Source organism: Cupressus sempervirens, chromosome 10 (genome assembly GCF_028749045.1).
Source record: "Cupressus sempervirens isolate cs-2001-9-10 chromosome 10, ASM2874904v1, whole genome shotgun sequence".
Classification (NCBI taxonomy): Eukaryota; Viridiplantae; Streptophyta; class Pinopsida; order Cupressales; family Cupressaceae; genus Cupressus; species Cupressus sempervirens.
In genome coordinates this window covers 700828806-700854561 of record NC_143127.1, presented here as the reverse complement: position 1 = coordinate 700854561, position 25756 = coordinate 700828806, and positions in this window count along the sequence as shown.

The window sequence follows — 25756 nt, the reverse complement described above, 5'->3', positions numbered from 1 at the left end:
ATGGTGTAAACACTCTTCCATCAAGTTTTTAGACCTCATATGGGCACTCTAAGTCCTCCACCAGTGAGCTTGAAGATATTTTTGCAATTTTTCAATTGAAATTTTGCAATAAATTTTCTGATACTTAAGGTGGAGCAATGAGAATTTTATGGTAGGCTTATAAGTCTAAAATGAACCTTCATGTAGAAAATAAGAAAATTCTAAGCTCATACAAAAAAACTACTAAAAATATAAAGTTCCCATAAATAGTAACCACCCTATCTACTAGTTCTTATTTAAATAGAAAAGATTGAAAATAATTTTTTTTGGGTGATGCAAGATTATCCTACATCAAACACACAGGTTAATCTGAGAAGTGACTCCGTCATGTCTCAGGTGTTCAATGGAAAACAAAGATGGTAAGTTCTCTGCTAGCCTTCCTTTCCATTTGACTAGATATTCCTCATAAGTTTTGTTCCTTGTACTTTTGCCAACATGATTGTCTAGTATTTCCTTAATCTCCTTTGTAGCTAAACTAACTACTAGAATAATCCACTATGCTTCTACAACTTCATCTCCATCACCTCCTTCATAATACTCTATCAAATCTAAAATGCTAAATACTGGTGAAATATTCAATTTAGAAGGCAACTCCACTTCATAAGCATTTCCAGAATCATCCCTTTTAATTATCTTGCATGGTCCAAACTTCTTCAACTTCAACTTATTATATGTACCCACTAGAAAATGCTTCTTTCTTAGACTTCATCTCCAATATGAAATTCCTTATACCTTCTTTTCACATCTACCTTAGCCTTACACTATGTATTCATCTTCATGATGTGTTTCCTCACCTCCTCATGGATGTTCTTAAAATGTTCAGCAAATTATTCTACTTCAGCACTACTTATCTCTCCTTTAACCAACTATCATAATTTAGAAGCATTTCTAAGACTACTCTTGTATACAATTTGGAATGGTGATTTACTAGTACTCCAATTGACATAATTATTATATGAAAAATCTATCTATGGTAAAATCATATCCCATCCTTTTGGTTTGTCTCCAACTAAAAATCTTAGCAAGTTTCCCAAACTGTGATTCACACTTATGTTTGTCTATTAATCTGTGGATGATGTGATAAACTAAACTTCAAATTTGTCTTCAACTTCTTCCACAATGTATGCCAAAAATACCCAACAAATTTTTTATCTCAATCTAAAACTATACTCTTTGGCAGACCATGTAGCCTAACCACTTCTTTGAAAAACACCTCTGCCACATGAAGAAGATCACTAGTCTTCATGCAAGGAATCAAATGTGCCATCTTTGAAAATGTGTCAATCACCACATAGATAGAATCATGCCTACATTGCATCCTGGGTAATCCAAGAAAAAAATCCATGCTAGCATCCTCCCAAAGCTTCTTTGGTACATGTAATGGCTAATAAAATCATGTATTTTGCTTCACTCATTTTACCATCTAACATACTTTGCAATTCTATATAAACATTTTCAAATCTTGTTGTGACTTTGGCCAGTAGTAATTCTAACCAACCAAAGCTATGGTTTTATCTCTACCAAAATGTCTAGCCAATCCTCCTCTATACTTCCCTTTGATAAGATTCTCCCTTGTTGAACTTCTAGGTATGAACAACTAGCTTCCTTTGAACAACATACTATCTTGGATCATGAAATCCACCCACTTTTCTCTATCAAGTGTAACATGTTCTATAAAAGCCTTCTAGGATTCACCAAAATTAGGATCATCTAGATATAAAGTACTGAGTTCTTTGAACCCAACCACCTCTATCTACATTTCTGCTAGCAAAAGTTGTCTTCTACTAAGAGCATCTACAACTTTGTTAGAATTCCCATTCCTATGTTTGAAAACAAATTTATAACTTTGCAAAAACTCAATCCACTTCAAATGCCTTTGGCTTAATTTTCCTTGACTATTCAAATATTGCAAAGGTTGATGATCAATATACAAAACATACTCTTTAGTAAGAAGATAGTGTCACCACTTCTTCAATGCTCAAGCTATGAAAAGAAAATTCCTAATCTTAAACAAAATATTTTATTTTGGTATCATTCAATTTCTCGCTAAAGCAAGAAACATGTCTACCTTCTTTGCTCATAACAACTCCTATTGCAGTACCACTAGCATTACAATCCACTTGAAACACCTTGTTAAAATCAAGAAGTGCTAAAATAGCTACTCAATTACATTCTATTTCAACATATTAAAACTCTTATCCACTCCAACAATTTACTTAAATTCATTTCTATTCCCTCTCATTTTTTCAGTCAGGGGTCCACAAATACTACTAAAACCTCTTATGATCTTTCTATAAAAACTAGCCAGTCCATGAAAAGATCTTACCTCTATCACACTCCTTGGAGTAGGCCATTCAAGGATAGCCTTCACCTTCTCTGGGTCCATTTCAAACATTTTTTTGAGACTAAAAATCTCAAGTACACCAACTCCCTCTTAACAAAACTACACTTCTTCAAGTTTATCAACAACTTTTCTTCCCTCAATGTATCAAACACTTTCTGAATATCGATCAGATTCTCCTCCAATATCTTACTAAAGATCAAAATATCATCTAGGTAAATAATGACAAACTTACCCAAAAATTCTTTAAGTACCTCATGAAAGTGCTTGGTGCATTAGTTAGCCCAAAAGGCATGACTAACCACTCGTACAATCATTCTTTTGTCTTGAAATTAGTTTTCCATGCATCACCTTCTCTGATACGAATCTGATGGTATTCAAACTTCAGATTTATCTTAGTAAAATACGCAGCTGCACTCAAATAGTTCATAATATCATCCATCCTTGGCAATGGAAATATGTACTTGATTGTGATCTTGTTGATAGTGTGAGAATCTATCTACATCTTCCATTCTCCATTCTTCTTTGGTGCTAATAGCACCAGTACAACATATGGACTCAAACTCTCTAGAATGAACCCCTTCTACAAAAACTCACAAAATTGTCTATTCAACTCTTCACTTTCTACTGGTGTCATTCTATGCACTATCTTTTTTGGCAAGCTATCTCTTAGAACAAAATCCATATGGTGATTGATCTTGCTCACTAGGGGCAATCCATTAGGTACATTATCTAGCACAATATTAAAAAACTCTCCCAACATATCTACAACTTTTGTAGGTACCTCCTCTACTTCTTTAACATCTTTTTGAATTATAGCAAAACATATATGCTCATGCTTCATACATTTGAGAAACTCTTTTCTATCAACAAAACATATTCTAGTAGCACTACATACCTTTTCTTCTTTCTCCTTCAATGACTTCAAATTATGCTTCACTTCATCCTTGGTTAGACTATAGGTATTTTCTCACAAATCATGTACATGTCTATCAAACTGCTACAACATACCTAAAAACATATGACATATGTCCATAGTTATGATATCACATAGTAACTCATCTTGGTAGATTTCAAAATTGAACTTCACTAAGCACTTCTCATTGACCATGACCTTGTGGTCATCTTAAACACAAGCAATATGGTATGGAGCGATGTGTTTCTATCTCTTCAGCTTCAACTTTGTGACCATCATATATGACATTAGATTTTAAATACTTCTACCATCAATGATCACATCACAACACTTATCTTCACATATGCACCTTGTGCAAAATAAGCTCCTTCTTTGATTAGGTTCATTCTCACCACTCAGCAAGACTCTTCTGTTAACTAGGACTTCTCTTCTTTTAGCATCTTTTGAATGTAAGGATTTAACATCTTCATCAACATGTACAACTCTAGCCTAGCCTTATGTTCTTTGATCTATCCTTCCTTGGCACTAGGAATATTCAAATGCTCTATGACCTTCTTCTCTGTGGTAAAAACATTTCCCATGGAAGCCTCCTCTTTAGATCCTTGTCCTCTTCCTCTTTCTTTATGATCTCCATTTTTTTGATCATTGAAAAGATTGGAATTATTTCCCCTTTGGTTCTGACTGCTACTTCCAACCTCATCCTTGTTCTTTTGATCATCATTATGACCTCTCTAAGATTGTGTGCTAGATCTTCCACCATGACCTCTTCCACTATTCTTGTTGTCAAACTTCTTGTTCAATTTCTCCTCAACTCATAGGGAAAACTAGTATGCCTCCTCAATATTATTCATTGAAACCAGACTCATCTCATCTTGTCTATTCAAACATTCCAAAATGTAGGAAACAAACCAAAGAGACATAATAATAAAATTATTTTCTCCAGTAGCTATATTTCTAAAGCCTATTAGGTAATCTACCCATATGGTGAGTGGGTAGATAGTAGACACTTTTTTTAGGATTAAACTTAGAGAGAAATAACAACTACATGCAAATATAAACAATATCAGGAAATAATAAATCACATAAAAGAGAACACAAGACATCGAGATTTAACATGGTTCACTCAAACCTTGGGCTATGTTCACCAAATAGCAAGTCCAATATTATTATGATCTAGTGATTACAACCTAATTACAATCTGTAATCCCTTACATGCAAATATAAAGAATATCAAGAAATAATAAATTACATTAAAAAAAAATGAGACATCGAGATTTAACATGGTTCACTCAAACTATGGGCTATGTTCACCAAAAAACAAGTCCAATATTATTACAATCCAGTGATTACAATCTAATTACAATCTATAATCCCTTATAGCTCAATACCACCATAAGAAGCAATTTTTGCAACGCACCTTATAGAAAAATTAGTAACACTAAGCCCCTTTATACAAGTATTTTTTTTCCTTAGGGTTATAGTTAATTGCAATATGTCAGCCCAAAGTTATTGATAAAATATTCACAATAAAATAGGCCCTAATAAAATGAATTATGAGGTATGTATAGTACTTTCTTGATTGGTCAACACAAACTAACAATTTTTTGAAACTGTAGAATACTACTTCAAAGTAGTTTGTGCATGAAAAATTGGAAATTATCTATTTTTCAAAATGAATAAACTTGGCACACCTACTAGCTTATCAAAAATTCAAAACTAGAGCATTGTAGTAGGGCAAAACCAACAATCTTCAACAAAATCCCACTTAAAATTAAAGGGTTAAATTAAGGAAGAGTGCACTGGGGCTCACTAAGAAGTAATGCATTCATGGTAGATGTGTTAAAGTAGGTTGAATGTGAACGGTAACATGTGACCTTTTCATTTCCTTCTACTAGGATGGGCATTTTGAATGGCTAAAAAATATATAAAACATTCATCACTTCTATTTAGGAAGCATGCTTCATTATGAATATATTTTCATTTTTTTGGGGCACAAGAACCAAGTCTTGGGAGCCAATAAAGACATAGAACTTCCCTTGATGACCAAATCTTGTATGCTTTAGGGTTTTAAGGAAAATGTCAAATATTCTAGAGTCTTAATGCAAAGGAGGTCAAAATGGGTCAAAAACACAACACAAACCTAGAAATAAAAAGAGTTTACAATTTTTTATAAAAGTCACCAATAGATTTATAGCTCTATTTAGAAAATCTTGCATCTACATGTTTTACTATTAGCCATAAATTTTTTTAAAGGGGCTTGATTGAAGGTGCAACCTGAGATCATGGGAATGTTGTTAATGGAGTTTATTTAAATTGACAATTTATTTCTTATGATGTATTTTTTAAGGATCTCAAACAACAGCCAATGGAGTAAAGCGTCATAGGAAGCACATATATCATCCATTTGTTTTAGCCATGGAAAAGAAAGCCTTAAATATTAAGATGATAGATGCCATCATTTTATATTCTTCAAAGTTGCAATATATTTTAACATTCTCTATATTTGTTGTCAATCATAATGATTTGGAAAAGCTCAACAATCAGTAAATATTATTGAATATACCTCCCCTTGCTAAATAAAATAAACTCCATCACCTCTCCCATCCTCTTTGTCAAGGTACTTGACCTAATCTACAATACATACATTAGATACTCCCTAAAAGTAATTTAAAAGATTGCAACACATATAGGAGACAATGAAAAATGCAAAATATTGAAGTCCAAGAATCACCAAAGTATCCAAATGGAACAAACAAGTATAGGCAATATAATAAGAAATAATTTGAAAGTGCCTCATGCTAAATGAAATATAGCAAAACATAGAAAAATTGTGAAGGAAAGAATTGAAGAAGTGGGCCCCCTTTTGACTTATGTATTCCTTTTGTGGTTTTTTGAATCTAGAGAAAGGGTTAACTCAAGATTTAGAAGGAAAATAAAGTGAAAAACTAAAGATTTCCTTCTCCTCGATGGGTTTTCAACCCATGAGGGCAATTTTTTGCATTCACAGAGAAATCAACTCTTTAAATAGATTGGGTTCACAAATTGCACATAAGACACCTTAAGATGATAATGGAAATAAGATAGTCACAATTGGAAAAGTGTAGTGAGCAGAATCTAGTTGGGTAGATATTTCCTTACAAAGTATTCTGTTCTTAATTCTCCAACACTAGGTGAAAAATGGGAAGCTAAGTATTTAATAAAGGAAAAGTTACTATTGTGTCAACGAAAATAGTGAAAACACATGAGAAAGTCTATTAGAAATTCTAGCATTCACTTATCTAATGGATTTATCCTTTATTTCATTCTTGTGGTGCAGATCTTGAAGATTAATGGGTCGATTAGGATTTCTATATAGAGAGAAACATAATAGTTCTTCAAATTACCGCTTTTTCTTGAACTGTTATGATGTTGAATTGCACAACATTTTTAAATCTTTTATACTTGTGAATTCTATCCTCCACACCTCCTTCAATTTAAGGTTTTGATTCACTTCTACCTTAGATAAAATGGCAAATAGAGTTGTTGGGTTTGATGGACTTAATGGGATAAAATCCACATTGCAGAGTTTCATAGATACCTCACTCCATTTCTATGACATGCAAGATTTTCAAAGGATGCTGAGGTCAGAGCCAATTCACCCCATAATTGAGAAGCTTCAAGGAAGTGGGCTAGTAGAGGTAGCTTGATTTCTAGTGGTGGTTCAAGCTCTTGAGTTGATTTTTGAATGCATAAATTACTACAACCTAGATACCAAACAAATTCTATTGCCTAATCATACGATTCTAATATCTATTGATAGGAAAATTGTGGTAAATTGCCTCTGAGTTCAAGAACAAGAAGAGTTCTCTAAGTTGACAGTAGGAGGGGCAATGTCTAAGTTCTCCTTGAAGAAAATGGTGTGGAGAAAAGAAATTATGAGGTCCTGGTTCCAAAAGCTATGAGATGCTAAGAGTAAGGTTCCTTAGATTCTATTCAACACTAATTTCAAGCCCGAGATCATAGATATTTTGGTTCTCTTGCACAGATTGAAAGGTGAGGTAGAAGCACTTAATTTTGTTGAAAATATTTCTTTCTAGTACAAATTATATGTTCAAATACACATTATGTTGATTGGGTCTATGAGGTAAGTGAGCATCTATCCAAAACCCATATCATCACAAAGTTTTACAACACTTTTTACATGTCGTCTTTCCTAATTTATATGTTAGCTTATCTACAATTATGTTCAGGCCTTCCTAGAAGAGAGAACTTCCTTGATGATGTGAAAAGATATGAATTCTATCCATGCTTAAAATTGTAGAATAGCTACGTAGAATATGTCAAAATTAATGATGAATTTACAATAAGAATTTATTGGGAACTCCAAGGATGCTCAGAGAGGAGGTTTAGCTCAAAGGCAATGGTGGGCATCAGTTAGTTTGGTAGCTATTTTATCCAGTTCTCATCCTTTTCATATTTGCATCTTGCAGCTTTCGACATATTTCCTTTGAAGCTGACCAGGTATCCGAGTGATATGATCATGCTAATAGAGATTGTGAGGTGGGTGATCCAAGTGAATGTGCTGAGTGCAAGCCTAAAGAAGAAAGGGTATGAATTCCCTATGAAGTCTAGGGCTTACAATTATGAGTTTCACTCTGATGCAAAAAATATGCTCAAAGCATTTGAGACTAAATATCAATAAGAAGCATATAACATCGTAAGACCTATGTTTGACCCAAATGGGTATGCAAGAAAGGTGTTGTAGATTGGGAGCATGATCAAACATGTTACTAATGTCGAAGATTATTGGGTAGACTATAGAGATGAGCTCAAAATTAGAGATCGTGCTTTGGCTAGGCTCACAATGGAGCAAATCAAAACATACGATATCAACTTTGATATAGAAGGCTTGGAGAACGATGGCCAAAATATGTATAGCAATACTTATTTGAATAAGTTAAGGGGGATTCCTATCATTTCGAAGCCATATGTAGATTTTGAGGAGAATTTTGACATCATGATGGACAATATTATCAACAGAATGGGGAAATGGGTTGAATGGAAAACCAAAAGAAGTCAAATTAAAGGTGTAGCCACTCAAGCTTCTCCAGCAGTTGTAACACCTACTTTACCTTGGAGTGCTACACCATGCATAATCATCTCTTCCACTCAAGAGCTAGCTCAACCTTCAAGTGGAGGTGATCAACATCCAGATAAGAATGTCCCCACAGAGAAGACCTATCATGATGGTTACCTCCTAGTCATTGGAACCCCAACTGGTGCTAAGGAAAAGAAGATGGAGGAACCAAAGGATAGCATCGATGCCTCAATTCCATCCCCCCATGTCACACTAGTTCTATCACCTCATGTTTCTCCAAATCCTTCTCCCAATACTACTCTAGTTCTATCTCCTCATCATAGTCTCATTTCACTAGCAAGTGCTACACTTTTGTAGCCAAGTGGCTCTTTAATACAAATAGTAGACTTAGGAGATGGAAAGAGAAATAGTAGTGAGTATACTAACTTAGATGAAGTGGTAAAGAAAACTCTAGAAGTGGATAATGGTCAAAGTTCCTCTAAGCTCATCTCTGGAGATCCAAAGAATCCTTTCTCTTTGGCTACTACAATAATCACCCCAACTAAGAGGAAGATGTTCAATATAGAATCAATTGGGATGACCTCCAAGGTGATAGGTATTGACTCCTAGCTGGAAGATACTCTAGAAAGAACAAGGAAAAGGAAAGGTGAGAGCACTTCCACTAAGGATACTATATCTCTCACTATCCACTCTAGATCTACATTAACAAGAGTTAAGAAGTAGAAAACCTTGTCCATGCTTGGAAAAGATTGAGAAATAGGTCACTTGATAATGGAGATCATCGAGCCCAACAAAGGAGGGTGGATTGAGGACATGACGGTTGAAGATTTTACTTTTCACTCTATGGATCTTGGAGAAACAAGGCATGACATCAAAGTTGGCTTATGGAAATCAACCAATGAGGTGATTGAGGGGTAGCTAGAAGGTCTAAAGTTGTCTAAGACTAAGATGAAGGTAGAGATAGAAGAATTAAATAAATTCATTAAACAACTAGTCACTCCATTAGTAGCCATCTCTGGAGTATTAGTGACTAAAAATCCTACTGTTGCTAAAGTTCAGGCCCTTATCTCTCATCACCAAGAAGATAGACATTTTGGTCAGATTCATAAGGAATGGATTGAGAAGCTCAAATTAGGACGTACTATTGTTGAGCAGATTGGTAATGTTATCTTAAGGTTGGAAATAGAAAAAGATAACATTATATCAAATAACAATACACTGGTTGGAGAAAGGGTGGAGTGTGATGATTGCATCTCCATCTTGAAGCCGATCATCCAAATGAAGGCCAAGGAAGTAGTTGAAGCAAAGATGTTGCCAAAGAGGGATGAACTCCTATTTGAGTGGCCTCAAAGCATGCAATTTAATACTAAGATGATCTAGTCTACAGAGAAAGGGCTTAGAGAAATAGTGGATAAGTTAAAGAAGATACAAGACAAAGGATTTGAACTTTTGAGGGGATTACATAAAGACTCTCAGACTAGTAGCTAGGGAAAAGAACTTATTGGTATCAATGTCATGAAGGATAAATTTTCCATATTTATGGAGAGTTTTTCTTATGTATCTTCCCATAGTCAAGATAGGATTGCTAAACTATAGGCACTTAGCAGATGCATACACATGGCCAAAGAGGAACTTCCAAATCAATTAAATGCTATGAAGGAGTTGGCTAGAGAGCATTTTAAATGGTTCTTAAGGTATACCAATATGCAAATGCCTAGACATGAAGAGCTCATCCCAATCATAATTTCCACCAATGCCTATAGAGAAAAAGCAGAAAAGGGGAAGAAGTCAAAAGTGATTCACATTCTATGTTTCCTTTTGTTTTCTTTTATAATTATTGAAACATGGAAATTTGGTGCCTTTCCATTTGTCAATATTGAGATGATGAACTGATTAAACTTCTATTGTAATGGTCATCTTGAAATTGTATATGAATGAGATTGAAAGATTAATGAAAGGTCAGTGAATTTTTGGTGTGGAGTACTTTTTATTACAGAGATAATTGAATGGTATTTGATAACAATTATTTCCTATTCTAGTTTCTACTAGTTTTAGTCTTATGTTTTCTCTTTGTCGAGTTGAAATGAGGAAAGAATAGAGTTTCACTTCCCTGTTTCAAAGCAATGAATGAATGGGATAGGTAGTGTCATTGTTCATTCAAAGAGAAATCCCTTCAACATTCTCTATTTGTTAATCATAGTTCTAATTTAGGTTAATTTAGCTCCATACTAGTTATTACTCAGTTAAGTTTTGTGAATTCGTAAGACATGTGGATTCATAAACTTGTTTGTATATTTAGCATTTTTATTTTCTTGAGTTAGATTCTATTTAGGTCTAGCTTGGTTTTAACTCTTCTATTCTCAAGTTAAGAACATACCCCAAATTAGTTTAGGAGAAAAGAATAATTCATCATAAACCTATTTTAGGGAGTTGTACCTACCAATTCAGAGAAAATCCAATTCATTCATAAGTGGTTTTTCAACTATTTGTAAATAGATATTGTTCCAAGTTTGGGCATTTGAGATATTAATTAAAAAGAACAAATCTATTTACCAAAAAAAATTTGGTGACTCTTCTAGGGAAACGAATAGTTGCTTAACCAAAAAGCCTATGTCATGATGAAAAATGGTACTACCTCATGAAAGCATTATTCCAGTGCTACAACCCAACCTTGGTTTTCAAGATGACCAAGAAGACATAATTTCATCCCTTAATAAATTTTTTGGAGACACAAGATGAACATTGAACATTATATGAACACTTGTTAGATATTGGAAGAAGAAGAAAGAAGGGTTGAAGATTTGGAAAGAGTTGTTCAAAGGAGGGACATCCAAAGAGTAGAAAGACATTTGAGACAAGTAGCTTAAATAAAAAATTGACTTAGCACCCTAGAACAAAAAAGGTTCCTCAGAAGTATAAAGGAATAGAGTGGGCAAGACCCTATTTTGATAAACTTACAAAGCTTGGTTTTCTCGTCTTAGATGTTCCAAAGTGGAAAGGTGAAAAGAAAAGTTAGAGTAGACCACCTTCCCCTATTAGGAATCAAGACACTATTACCTCACCTACTACTTGTCAGGTATTGGCCCTGCATGGAATTACTATTCCCCTAGTTGTTAATTTCCCTTCAAGGAAGAATTTCCCAAAATTCTTAGGAGATGGGAAGGTTACTACAGATGAACATGTTAAAGCCTTCTTCATAGCTACTCACATCCTAGGTGTTGGGCATGAGGATTTTGCCATAAGATTATTCATGGAAACCTTGGTAGATAATGCAACAGATCAGTTCTATCATTTGGATGATGGCTCAATTAGTGATTGGGATAAAATAGAATAGAATTTGAGACAAGGTTTAAAACTATGAAAGATATTAAAAAGCAATCCACCATGAGCACAAGAGATTGTGTTTTCAAGTTCAATAAGATCATTAGTAGAATTCAAACTATTGATAGACCTACAACTAATAATTTGAAAACCTTCTTTATAAGTGTGATTCCCCAAAAAAAAAGAAGGCAATTAAATTTGAAGATGATTTGATTCTGGTGGGAAAATTGAAGTGAGAGCTTCAAACTAAAGGAAGTTCTAGTAATACCACATCATCTGATGAAATGATCCAAAATTGTCAAATGAATTGATAATAGTAAAAAGACAATTACTTGGATTTAGTAATTTTTATCAGCGGAATTATCAAAACTTGCCAGGAAGGAATAATGATGAAAAATATCGACAACTTATAGGTTCACAACCTAGGTTGCAGATTGAGGCAACACCAAAGAAAGGAAATATGTGTGTATTTCATTTGACAATAGATCATGATGGTGAGAGCTATCTAGAAAAAGCCCATATGATGAAGTTATTATCCACCAATGAGTTGAACATTGTGACCCTTTGCCCAGAATTGGATTCATGCTCAAACAATGACTCTAGAAATTTAGTTTTATAATACGAGTCAAATTCTAAATTAAAAGGTGAGTGCTATGCAACTATTGATGGGACTTCTTACATAGTGTTGGATCAAGGTCAAAGGCAAAAGAATCAATCCCCCAGTCATGCTCACAAGAATGATCCTAGCACTTCAGCAAGTAATGTTCATATTTATCAAGGAGTATTCACCCGAAAAATGGGCAAAGACAAAATGTCTTTTGATTTCATCCAATTCTATGAATAAACAAGGATTCAAATTACCCCTATAGACTATTTGAAGTCTTATGCCTCTAAATCAAAAAGATTAGTGGATAGATGTAAAGGGAATACCTTAGATTTGAATCATAATGTAACTATTGAAAAAGAGGATGAAACATTAATAGCTAATCTATTTAGCCAAGAGGATTTTACTATTTTAGAAACCTCCCCTAGGTAGAAACTCAACTCATTTTATATTTCACTACATATCAATGGGTACAAATTAGGAAATTTCATAATAGATTTGGGTGCATTAGATAATGTTATGCCATATTCTGTAGGTAAAGCATTGGGTCTCAATCTTACTAAAGTGCATGGAAGGTGTTATTCTATGGATGCCAAACAAGTCCCTTTGTTTGGGCAAATCAAAGATGTTCAAGTAACCTTGGTCTCACATCCAGAGAAGAAACTCTTATTGACTATCCTAGTAATAGATATTTTGGTGAGCTATGGACTTATTTTAAGAAAGATTTTCTACCAAGACTTAGGAGGAGAAATTAAGTTGGACTGGTCCCAAGCAATCATATCTATCGGGAATAAGAAAGTTAAGTTAAAACCCAATGAAAAGGAAAAATTCACGGTTCTAAAATCGGATAATCCTAAAGCCTAGATCCTCTATCAAGAGCTAGAATTTGGCAACTATATGTTATTTACTAAAGAGGCTCTAGATGAACAAAGAGATGAAGATCTAAGAAAAGGAATTATGAATGGGGAAAAATATGTAACAAGCATATGGACACTTGAATTTTATGGAAGTTGTGCTTGCTTAGGTTCTAGTGTAGGTGTAGTGGTTATGAGAGCTTAGGGTGATGTAGGACTCATAGTCAGACAAATTAAAGGACAGTATTCTGTGAAAAATCATAGGTTAAAAGAACTATATAAATAGAGTTTGGAATTAGATAGAAGGTTTAAATGCCTTTTCTGTTGAAGTGGTGCCAAGGGAGATGAACACCAAGCTGATTCTCTAGTAGTTTCTACTTCTTTGCTACTACCTCATCCAAAATTCAAGGATAAGAAATACCAAATTGAAATTGTGTATCAAGCTTCTATTTTAGACAATGTGGAATCCTAGCAAGTTTTTGAAGATGACAAGAGTTTACAACTATTCCTAGAAAATGACAAATCTAGTTCTGCACACAAAAACAAGGATGATAATCATGAAATTTTTGATGTTGAGAAGAATCAAAATTATAAAGTTCAATTGCAAGGTAATATCATTCCCCCATACTTTGTAGCCTTAAAAAAAAAATTTAATAGACATGATGCCTACATAAAGCAGAAGAGAGTAGAAAGGGGACCTACCACTAGAGAGTATGAGGGGTTAAATAGTGGAGACACCCATGATCTTAAAATGATCAACATTTTAAAATTTTGTTAGCCTGAAGAAAAGGAAGCTTTGAAACAACTCTTCATGGAATATGGGGATATTTTTGCTTGAAGTTATGAAGATCTAAAAAGCTATCGAGGTGGCGAGGTAAAACATCAAATTCCACTCATACCTAATGTGGTTCCTTTTTGGTAAAAATAAAGGAGTTATAATCCTAAGGTCATAGATGCCATTTTTTAGGAGGTAGATAAAATGTTGAAAGGAAGAATAATCTACCCCATCCATCACTCTACTTAGGTAGCTAACATAGTACTAGTCAGAAAGAAGAATAGAGAAATAAGGATCTACATCAATTTGTATAATATGAACCAGGCATCCCTGAAGGATAATTTCACTCTCCGCAATATGGATTACTTAATAAAAATAGAGGGTTGGATCTAAAATGATGTCCATGCTTGATAGGATTTTAGGTTACAATCAAGTTGAGGTAGATAAGAAAGACCAACATAAGACAACATTTACCACTTCTTAGGGTACATTTGCATATCATAGAATGCCCTTTGGGCTCATCAATATTGGTGCCACATTCCAAAGATGTATGAGCAAGACATTCACTAATCTAAAGGACCATATTATAGTTATATACCTGGATGATCTCACTATGTTTTCAAAAAAGACAAAATACCACATGGAAGATTTAAGAAAAGTCTTACAAAGATGCCGAGAACATAGAATCTCACACAATATGAAGAAATCAGTTTTGCATGTGACAAAAGTAAATCTCCTTGGTCATATAGTGTCTCAATAAGGCATCAGAATTGATCTCAAATAAGTTGAGGCCATCTGAATGTTAAGTTTTCCTTCAAATAAAATAGGGGTTAAGTCATTCTTTGGGCAAGTGAATTTCCTCAGAATGTTTGTACCAAATTTCACAAAAACCACTAAGCATATCATGGATATGATGAAGAGAAATTCAAATTTCAAATGGAATGAGGCAAAAAAGCATGCCTTTTAGAATATAAAAACTACTATTGCTCATGCCCTAGTTTTGAGTCACCCAAATTATAAGCAAGATTTCTTTATTTACTGTTATGCTTCTAAACACAATTTATCAGCAATACTTATGCAAGACAATGATGAAGGGGTACAAGCCCCAATAGCTTTCATGAGCATACCTTTGAAAAATCATGAATTGAAGTATTCACAAATTGAGAAGCATGCTTATGTAGTAGTCAAAGCACTCAAGAATTTTCAATTCTATATCTTGCATTTGCACTCTCTCATTTTTTTCCTAGATGTAGTAGTGAAAAGTGTGTTAACACAATAGGATGTAGGTTGTAATTCTAGAGGAGCATGGATAGCAAAGAAACAACAATATGATATAGAAATCAAGCCTACCAAGCTAGTTAGGGGTAATACTTTGTGTAAATCGCTTGTAGAAAACAAGATCACTAGAGAATCAAAAGAATTAAGTGGAAAGTAGCTAGTATTAGGTGTAGGTCTTCATGATTCTTGGTTTGAAAATATTTCTTACCTATTAAGATATAGAGAATGTCTAGAGGGCCTAAATGCAAACCAACGAAGGGATCTTAAATTGAAAGAAACTAAGTACATAATTTGGGATAGAAAATTGTTTAAAAAGGCTATTGATGGCACTTTTCTTAGATGCGTAGAGAAACAATAGCAAGAAAAGTTGTTGAAAACATTCCATGATGAAGCTTGTGAAGGGAATTTTTCATCCTTAGTCACAACTTTCAAAATATTGAGACACTACTAATGCTGACTCAGAATGTTCAAAGATGCCTATTCTTGGGTAGAAAAGTGTGAAAAATGCAATATATTTGCAAGGCGTCCTCAATTAGTTGCTCGACCATTATGGCCCATCATCATTGAAGGACCTTTTCAACAATAGTGTCTTGATTTTATTGGTCTAATTAGTCCAACATCTAGTGCTTCTCATCAACATGTGATAACTACAACTGATTATTTCACTAAGTGGGTGGAAGCCAAAGCAACCAAGTAAGGAGAACATACTGGTCAAGTTTGGTGTTCCTATCAAATTAGTAATGGATAATGCAACCTACTTTTCTTCAATTGATATTACTAATTTTTGCTTTTAGGATGGAATTATTATTAGTCACTCATCTAATTATTTCCCACAAGGAAATGGTCAAGCTAAGTCTAGGAACAAGAATTTGTTAAACATTATTAAGAAGCTGGTATCGGATAATCAAAAGATTTGGCACAAGAAAAATCATGAGGCATTGTGGGCAGATAGGGTGACACCTCAAAGAGAAATTAGCATATCTCCATTTGAATTAGTGTACGGGGTAGAAGATAATCTACCATTACCTTTAGAATTGGCTACAAAAAAACTCAGAATAGTGATCAAAGATGATATCTACAAAGATTGTCTAGACGAGAATTTTGTATCTAAGAAAACTTGAAGAGGAAAGAAAATAAATGGTGGATCACATCACACAACATCAGATGCAGATGAAGGATCTATTTGATAAAAATTCTAGACCATGGGAATTCATGGTAGGCGACAGTGTGTTACTCTGAGACAAGCAAAGTGCTCCAAAAGGTACGCATAAGAAGTTTTACACCTTATGGAAAGATCCATTTAGAATTCATCAGGAATTTGAGAATGATTCTTTCAAATTGGCTTATGAAGATGGTGAAGTACTACCCTTGACCTATAATGATTAGGAACTAAAGCTTTATCAAATTGCAAATTGAAAATACATAACCCCTATATTGTATTATACTTAGGTTTAGTTTCTTTTCATGTTTCCTATTTAGTCTCCTTTCCTTGCTTTTTTTTTCCTATTCTTTTCCTCAATTTTTTTTTGTTGTGTTGTCACCTTTTATCTTTTTTGTGAAACCAAAGATTTTGAGTTCCTTTCTTCGGTATGCTCTACCCAAGTCCCTAGTTAGAGCTAGTTGTTGCCCCAGTTTTCATCCTGTACCCATTTTGCAAAGTGGAAAAGATTTTGTGTTTTGGTTTGGTATGAATATGTCTTAGTCTAGTCTTTCCTCCTTAGGTGAAAAGTGTTTCCATCAGATTTCCCACCTTTTCCTTCTCTCACATTAGATAATCGGGTGGGTCTTCCTTGATGTCATGAGTTTGTGGGTAGTCTAGAACCTAATTTGATGGACATCCATGTGTTTCATAAATATTTTCACAAATTTATTTTTGAGGATGGACTTATTCGTGGCTTATCATGATTTACACATTAAAAAATGAACCTTGTAGACAATCGAACATTGCCTTCTCCTCATATGGTTTTTGTCCCATTAAGGTTGTTCGGTCCTAATTTAATAATGTTTCAATAACCAAGTATACAAGGTAAGAATGCATCTATGGGTAGCTATCTCAAAGGATGCAATTCACCAAGAACCTGAGCCATCTATAAGGCTACACCCCTTTTGCACTTCAGGCTCTATAAAACCTAGGTGAGTAAACCTATTAAGATCTGATCATGTGACTAGTGTGCTGGTCTAATTTTTCACATAATGAAATATCCCTTGCCTCATTGAGAAAATCAGATTGAGTCCATCATTGGTGAATAGAGCTTTTGGTTTAGTCTTCCAATTTTTTGTTTGCCCTTTTGAAAAAATTACAAACCCTGTGCTTTGTTCTTTTTGAAAGCATTGGGCATGAAGTCTTTTGAACTCTCACAAATATTATATTTTCATAAAAAATCCTATACCCCCAAGCTATTATCTCTCCCCATCCAATCTTGGTGAGATCTATGACATTCGTTACTTCGCTATGGTGAGTTGTAGACCTCTTATGTATAGCGAGATAGTGAATGTTGTGAAATGGGGATATGGTGGTCGGGAAGTATGTTGCATCTAAAGTTTTTAGTCATGTGCCCTTTGTTAGTATTATCAAAACAAGTAGGAAACCAATAGAAAGTGGTTAGAAGAAATAAAATTTTGAGGTGACCATAAATTTTTACAAGTGACATGATGAGTAATAATGATTATTGCCAGAAGTATTTAACAAGGGTGCTGATGACTAGAATCACCTTTATTTTATGACACTGAGTTTTTTTGAGACCCCGAAGCTTGCTACTTTGCTATTGGAAAAATTAGGCATCTCGGCATTAGCGACATAGCGAGTTGCCATGAAATGGCACATGGTGGGACCTCAAGCAACATGGAAGAATGATTATTATTAAAGTATGGTTTCATTATGCTAGCAATGTAGGATTTCTAACATCATCAATATCCTAGACCCATGCCCATTTATAAAAACACATGAGGTATTCAGATTGTAAGGTCAAGATGAAATCTATGGCTATCGCTATCTCGCTATGGAAAGATACAGAATTTTTACTTTATGTGACATAGAGGATATGGGACCCACCACATACAAAGAAGTACATGCATTTTCCATGCCATCTGATCAAGTTCAAATCTATGGCCATCACTACATCACCATGAAGAATTGCATGATGTTTATGTATAGCGAAGTAGTGAATGGGGGTGCCACCTATTTTCTCTTAAGTGTTGTATTGAAATGTCTTCTAGATGATCAATACAAGATCAATGGTAGTCACTACTTCACTATAGTGAGATGCTTGAGAGTTATGTATAGTGAGGTAGCAACTTGATGACATGTTTCCCTAGTCTTTAGTGGGTCCAAACTAAAATGCCAGCAACAAAGGAAAGTTATAGGTCAACATGCTTTATTGGTTTGACTTCTAGCATGCTAAGAGGAAAGATGAGTTAGCTTCATTTTGATCCCTGAATCATAGGATTTTTTATAAATCAAAAGCACAAATTCAAAAGGAAAGATGATGCCACACTATCGTTTTCCACTCTCTGCATTTATGAATCTTGAAGGCTTCGTGTGTGAAGGAAATTGGAGTATAATACAAAATATTTTTTTAGGTCCGTCTTACATGAACAAATATTACAAAGTTTTCTGAGTAAAAGCCATTACTAAGAAAGTTGCGAGCTGAACAAGAATGTGAATGTAAATTCCTAGTGGTCATGAAGACATTGTAGAGTTATAGAAAAGAGTTAGATAAGTATTTACACTATAGTCTCTCTAGTATCTTAATTCTATAAATTACAATTTAGAATGCCTCTAAAGAGGGATTCTTTGGTTTGGTGAATTACTTGGATAGGAATGTCCATGATGATTTGCTTGAGCTACTTCCCAATTCCACCACTAAAACTATGCAAGTCAAAAATCTTACAACATTAGACCCTAGGTTGAGGGTAGTAGATGGATTATACGACAAGGTTAATTGGGTCAGGGATGCTAGTATCACTCAAACTGGTCTAGAAACTTTTAGAAAATTGTTTTCAAAGAGGAACCTTTTTTCCCCACACACCAATATCTAGAACTTTGATCAAGGGAAACTGGAGGTTCCTATTATGTTCATGGACTATGATCTTCTTGAAGCTGTAGCCAAAAACTATGACCAAACCATTAGGGTTGTAAGAAGAACTAATGGCTAGGTCTTAATTCTATTCAGCCTAGATGAGATTAGGAAATTTTTTGGCTTAGTTCCTATCAGTGATTACCATGTGCCCATTGATTTGGAAAGACTAGAAATGGAGTACATGTCCAAAAAGGACCTCATTAGAAAAGGTGCATTGAAGGCACATAGAGGTAAAATTGGAACTGTACCAGCAATAATAGTAGCCTCTAGGGAACCTTTCAAAAGGGCATATTTCAATTCCAAGGCTATAGAGATATATAGGATCTTGTGCATAGTTTTTGGGAGAGACAAAGAAGAATTTATGCCTATGGATTTTATGTATATGGTTGTTTAGATCTCATCTTCGGTGTGGACATCATTTTTTATTATGCTTCTTATTTGGTTGAGGAAATTCACAATGGGTTAATTGGGATTGGCAAGAGCAAGATAGAGAAAACCTTTGGTCATTAGTCATTGTTGTTGCATATGTTTTTGTTTCAAGGAGTTTCGTATTTTGGTAAAGAAATTAAATTAAATAGAGAGGAGAATGGGGAAGCATTGTTAGTCTAGTTCTAGAGTGTAGATATGATGTGGGATGCATAGAATTCTAGTTTTGTTAGATTTTACAAGTATTTTGCTTCCAAGTTGAGATGCCTCTTATTGACTGACAATCCCAGAATCCCCAAAGCATTGATGGGTCTCATAAGGCCTATGGATAGCCCCCATAACTTGAATGTTTCACATAATTGGGGAGCTATAATTCCTTACTCTATTTGTACTATTTTGAGAATTTATAGTTTTAGTGGAGCACTCATGTATTACCCTACTAGGTGCCTTTGAAGGTAGGAGCAACTAAGTTTTTGTGGCAATTGAGAGGAGTAGAGGAAATATTTTTGCTGAAAATATCAAGAGGATCAATTTTCCCCACTTGCACAATAGCCCATCATTTTGTAATCACAAAAGGGGGTTGGAACACTTTGTATAAAATTTTGGATCCTTGCAAGATGGATATTTCTCACTCGCATTTTTGTGATATAGAAGGATTTTTCAACATGGCCTTGAGGCTTAGAATTAAGCTTGGACAAATTGAACTTAAATTTTACTTTCTTGAAGATATAACAAATAATGAGTACCCTTTGCAAGAGTAGGAGACAAGGAAAGGAAAATGGAGAGTCTTCTCTAAAATTTTGGATTTCATTCATTATTTTGACCTAGAATATAGTCCTCTGGATAATGTAGTCACAAATGTAGATAAGGTAAGAAAATTTATGAATACTTTTCCTAAAATAATAGAGGTAATGAATGAAAAGAAATAATTATTTATTATATTTTACCTAGATAAGGCCAAGGAAGCAATGAGAAGATTGAGTTCTACTCCCAATATAGGGGTAGGTCAATCAACTATCCAGAAAAGGGAAGGGTACACTCTTATTCAAAATAAAGAGGCCTCTGTAGACAAAGGAAAACAAATAATGGCCTCCACTAGTGTTGTTGTGGAGCAGAGGCCTTCTAAACCCTCTCTAAAAATGAGAAAGATAATAAGGGAAGAGGATCCTAATGTTAAGGAACACTCACCCTCATAGACCCCCTTGAGAATTGAAGAGGAGCAACTCACTGAAGAGCAGATTGAGCAATTGGGATCACAAGGGGAAGTCTTGGTTACATAAGAAGAAATAAATGAAGGAGAACCTCAAAAGCCTCCAATGCCAAATTTTGAATTAACAATTGTAGATTATAGAGGAAGGGAATTGGATTCTATTTTGGAGCAAGCTAGTCGACAATTTTTGTCTGATGATAGTTTTGTCAAATGTAGGGTCTTTCATCAATTTACATGGAGGGAAAATATGAGCAATTTTGAAGAAATGTGCCAAAAATTGATAGCAAACCATCTAGAAATGGATAAAGCCTCTATAAATAATCAAATAAAGAAACAAATGATGCAAGAGTTCCAGAACATAACCCCTGAAGAGGGGAGGCAAATGGTAAAGGCTTATAATATATTATTGTTGCCTGATGGAATATTACAGATGATTTGATTTTTAATTCTATTTCTAATAAATTGGAATTATAGGACCCAAATAAAAAAGGAGTTTGTAGGGACTTCATTTCATTAAGATCAAGCTACTTTGGTCATATGGTCATTAAGGAGAGGGTCTAGGATTGTTTTGTCATAGCCAGATGAATCTAGACTAACAGGAAACATCATTGTGAGGAGGGTGGCTGAGACTTCTCATGTACAAGTAGCACAATGGAATGTGGATTCATTTGAATTTGTTTTGGCCACTACTAAGAAAGAAGAATAGGCCATGTCTGAATTATAGAGAAAATATGAAACAATTTTAGAGGCCTATAATAATGAGGTCAAAAAGAGGATTGGGCATGAAAACAAGCTAATGGGGAGGTCAATAGCACCAAGAATAACATACCCTTGCCCCCTAGTTGAACCCTTAAAATCCACCCCCCACATAGAAATACCAGATACACCCCAAAGGCCATAGTACTACACTGCTAAAGATTTTGAAGAAGAAAAGATTAAACTATGGACCCTACATGTGGATTTGGAGGCAAAATATGAAGATAAATTAAGTATAGCTCTCACATATTTGGGGGACAAAGTTGAATGGTCACTAATTCATGATTACTTGGCTAGGGTGATTAGCATCTGGGAGGAATTGAAAGCTAGTTGTGAGGCTTTAAAGTCTATTGTGAATAAATGGGTGAGAAGGGAGAAAGAAATGACATTTTTATGTTACTCTGTCATAAAAAATTATCAAATTGAATTTTTTTTTGATATTGTTTCTAATCTTTCTGATTTTGACAATAGGAGGATTCATTTACAAAGAAGAATAGTAGGCTACTTGAACAAGTACAAGAGTCAAAAGTTTAGTTTTTTTCCTTGTGCCCTAGATAAGAGAAATAATTTGAAAAATAAAGATGAATGGGAAAAAGAACTTGATGATATATTTTGTTTAAGGATGAATAGAATTATAAATGAGATAGGGCATGCATGGTGGGCTACCAAAATCAAAAGAGATATTGTAAGCCCAAATATTCTTTGATTCTTTAAAACAAATTTTTTTTTATTAACAAGAAGGTGGAATATGTTATGAAAAGGAAACAAGATATTCTGTAGTTTGATTGGCTGGATGACACATTGTTTGACAAATGGATGGTAGAAATTGCTCCTAGTGAACAATTTGAGGAAGTTGAAACTAACAGTGATGAGGTGTAGGATGATGAGATCCAAATCATTGACACTATTAGTACACAAGGCCAATGGGAAGAAGAAGACAAGAATGACCAGTTAGCTCCATTAACAGATACAGAAGCCTGAGATGAGGACGTGACACAGAAAAAGTCAAAGATAAAAGTGATATTGTCCATCCAAGGTGAAAATAGTGAAAAGCCAAAGGTAAAACTTGATATAGAAATGCCACAAGACTCATCATTGGCCAGCCAGATGAAAACATACTCAGAGGAGTCAGAATAATGGTGGCAAATCAAAAAGACCAGTAACTCATTTTGATGTAACAAAAATGGGCCTATCCAAAGTACACATTGTTGTGTTAATTTTTTTTTACATTGATTTTTTGTTTTCATAGACACGTATCTAGTTTTCCACACCTGAAGCTTGTTGCATCTCACATATTTAAGTGAGATCCCCAGGTTGGAATGAGGATCTGACTTCTAATGATGTTAGTGATACTTAGTTATTTTTTTATCCAAGCAATTTGAACAAGCTTTATGATGTATTTTCTTAGATAGTTTATGGGAATACATTAATAAAGAATGATCTCTATGTTTCTTCCTATGGTCATTCTGAGTTTGTTTTAAAATGTATACAATTTTAAAAGAAAATGAATACAAATTATGAGATGTCCCTATATTATTTCTTTTTGAATTTTGTCTCCTTTGGGTTACTTAGTTATCTTGATGTTGTATGAGTAAAAAACTTGTGCTATTGAATGCAATCCTTCAAGTTGTATATCTATTCACCATTGATATTAGTTCAATGAATTGAGTAAATTCTTTGATGAATTTGATAAGGTTGCTGTAGTAATGAGAAGGATATTTTGAATGATGGATTTTAGTAAGAACTATTGATAATATTTGTTCCAATGCAAAAAATTAGATCTATAGATTTGTAGTAGACTCTAAACCCTATTGGATTAGGCACTGGTCAAATTGATTTAGCTACAAGAGAAATAGATCATAAATGGGTATCAAATGAAAAATTTCAATCAATTTTATTTTTATTTCCTAAAGATCTTCAAAGTCATTCAATACTTGTTTTCATGAAATATTCTAGCCATAGGTAGCCACTGTTGCAAAGAATACTTGTAGATCTACATAAGACTTTATGATCAAATCTGTTATAGGGGATGTATTCTATTTAAAAAGTTACAATTAGCTATGTGTTTATGAATTGAAGATGAAAATCAGAATGAAACTAAGATAGTTTGCATACAACAACAGTCAGATTGAGTCATCCCTTAGGTACACCCACCTTGGTTTTGTAGAGCCTAAAGAGAAGAAAACCATTCCTAGTTTTGTTAATGTTGGATCCAATTGGTTTTCATGTGTAATTGAATATAGGAAATAGCTAATCCTTGGGTTGCATAAGTATTTTCCTTTTGGTATTGAGGCTCTCTATTGCTCAGTAGTTTTAAAACTCCAACAAAATGGTGACTCTACTAGGGATTTGTTCAACACATTGGTGAAAAGAACTGTAGTTTCTTTGGTCTTGTTGTGTATGTGTGTGTGTGTGACTATGCAAGTTTTTCCTATGATTATAAGGATGATTGGTGACAAACCTTGAGAATTTATAAAGAAAGAAAGAATAGCCAAACTACCACAAAGCTTCACTAATGTACCTAGCCTTGCCAGGTGTCTTATCTAACAAGAAAGAGTTGTTGTCTTATAGTATTAGTAATTGGTCAATCTGTGTTAGATATTTCCACTTCCATCTATGGTTTTTTTTTCTTAAAAGTTAGAAATAGTTATATTTGTGTATTTTCCCAAGACAAGGGTGGCAACTTAGTCAAGGTTTTGAAGCTAGTTCTTATTTAATGAAATGGCTGACAAAAGAAAAAACACAAGAGCTTACACAAGATCTCATCCTGATGAACCAATGTATACTGATTTGCCTAAAGGTGGTAGGAAAAAAATGAATAAGAAAAGGATAGATCCAAATCCCACCTAGAAACCCAAAGGTAGTGTATCCATCAATTCCCAGTATCAACTAGTGATAGGAAGAGAGTCATCTTCACTCAGCACTGAATCAGTAACCACAAGACTCTTAAGAGGGATATTCAGTACCCTAGTACTAGATGAAAGAGCATATCAAGATAAGGATATGTCACCTGTGGGGAATATATCCCCTCAACTAGATTTCATAGCTAAAATGAATCATAGGTTAGGACTCAAAAGTTCTTTTGGGATCCATATAATCATAAAATAGTCCCATAGTCTAAACCAAATCTTATAGGTCTAGATGACCTTGTTGATTTAGAAGCTACTTCTATAGATCCTATAGAAGTACAATCAGAGATAGGATATCTGAAGAAATGGGTTGCTAAAGAAGAAGCTAAGTGCATTTGTCTTGAAAAAGAGAAGGATCAAGCCACCTTGGATGCCATAATAGAAAGAGATTATTTACTAAGAAGGATGGCTGCCTTGAAAGAGTAGAATAAAAAGTTAGAAGAGAAAACTACAACTCTCCATACTGATGTTTTTGGAGATGTAGATAGTCTAAAAGTTAAAGTTCAAGAACAAGAACAATGCCTGAATCAAAAAGAAAGAACCAATTATTATTCAAGTCTAAGACCATAAACCTATGCAAGTAAATCCTATAGAACCCATTGTGAAAGTTGCAGACAAAGGAAAGGGTAAAGCTATAGGAGTCTAGATAAATGAACCTCAAGCTCAACCCAAAAAATCCTTAAAAAATTTCATGTCCAAATTAGATTCAGATCTAGAGAAGGCTAGAAAGGAGAAAGAAGATCTTTCAAAAGAGCTTGAAATGGTGGAAAATGAAGCTCAAGCTGTAGAAAGGAGGAGAAAATTTTAGTTCATTAAGACTAATTTTGCATTAGCCTCATGGCCAAATTTATCCATCCTAGCTTCAATTTTTGTACCTCCTTGTGGACCAGTAGTCTTAGTTCAAGGAACATCTCAATATGCTCCTACTTCATCATCCACCACTTCTATTCAAGCCCCTGTTGTCCAACCTCAACAATCCCACAGTGTTCCTATAAACCAAGAAAATATAGCAAGCACCTCAAATGTTCTTGTTTTTCAAAGAAACCTATATACATGGAAAAGTATAGACAAATATCATTTGCAGGTATTCCTAGTGCTCTACATCCCATGGCTTTTGATTTAAGAGATAAAGAGGTAATTTTTTTTAGAAACAATGCTATCATTGGTGAAG